Raw genomic sequence first — 1,652 nt, forward strand, 5'->3', positions numbered from 1 at the left:
GCCTCCCAGAGTGCTAGGATTACAGGCGTGAGCCACCGTGCCCGGCCCTATCAGCCCTCAATTTTAAACTACCTTTTCCCCCAATACCTATGTTTCAATAAAACGTTAGTTTTTAAAAAGTCTATTTGTTATTAGAAATATTTTGTAATCAACTTATATTTGATTATGTGTTCTAAATCTGATAGACTATCATATTTCAGTTTACAGATTGATACTGTAGAGTCTGTGTGATAATGACCTTGAGGTATAATAATATTTCAATAAATAATTCAATAATTATAATTGTGATCATTTCACAGAAGAAATCTATCATAGTTCGTTTTATTGGGAATGTTTTGCTCCTTTTTGTTTAGCTGATTGTTCAGCACCATCCAGAACAATTTATTGTGTTAATACAATGGATTATAGAAAAGATTTTGTCTGATATTAAGCAGTAATTAAAACATTAGGATTGTAATCAATTTTTTCTATAAATGAGAATTCAATAATAAACCCTGTGTGACACAAATTACTTATCTTGGAGAAAAACACAAGGGATTTGAGAATTAATAACAATTTGAGTATGTATTTAATAAAATTATTAACTGAATAGTACACAACTAGCAAAAAGGGTGAATTTAAAGTATAATCTAAATAAATGTGTTAAATAAACATACCCTTTGAATTAAGACTCTAACTCATTTTTATTATGACGTCTTAAATATTCAGTTCCGAACTTAATTTTTCACTATTTCCGCCAATATTTTATTTTCTATTCTTGATCACACAGTATTACCTTTTTTTTGCAAGGGAAGGAAGATCGCATACCAATTTTCAAGTGCATGATTAATTATAGGGTCATCCTTTTGCAAAAGAGGAAATGCTATATAAAATCATACATCATGGGAGATAATTACTTTAGAAAAGAATACAATATGTCAATTGTCCTCTTTGAGGGACAGATGGACAAAGGGCTCCAAATATTTTATTCCCATTTCTCAGCTTTACCAAATGTGATTCTGATATGATTTCAGCCACAGTTTATATCTGTATGTCACCAACACAGAAAACTGATTAATCAAATACTAACAGGCCAATTTCATGTCAATGTGTTTTTGTTTTTGTTTTTCTTGTTCGAAACTTGGGAGAAAAGCAACAACAAATTTCCATCATTTTCTAAGGTGTTTGTTATATGGACTCTTATAAAATGGGTGTTTAGATTATGATAGTATCTTTATGTTTTACTTTTAGATTTTTTCTATACTTGCAAACAGGGGCAGGTAAGGAGGCAGCCTGTGGAGTCTAACTAAGGTCTAAGAATCAACCTTGATTGATGAATTGATGAAGTGCCCATCAATTCATGAGTGGATACAGAAAATGCGGTGTATGTGTGCATGTGCGTATAATGGAGTACTACTTAGTCATAAAAATGAATGAAATAATGTCTTTCACAGCAACTCAGATGGGACTGGAGACCATCATCCTGAGTCAAGTATCTCAGGATTGGAAAAACGAACACCACATGTTCTCATTAATAATTGGGAGCTAAATGATAGGTACACACAGGTATAAAGAAATATAAAAGACATTGGAAACTAAGAAGAAGGGAGAGTATGAGGAATAAACACTTACATATTGGGTACAATGAACACTGTCCTGGTTATGGACACACT

This window comes from Propithecus coquereli, unplaced genomic scaffold, assembly GCF_000956105.1.
Source record: "Propithecus coquereli isolate 6110/MARCELLA unplaced genomic scaffold, Pcoq_1.0 Scaffold275, whole genome shotgun sequence".
Classification (NCBI taxonomy): Eukaryota; Metazoa; Chordata; class Mammalia; order Primates; family Indriidae; genus Propithecus; species Propithecus coquereli.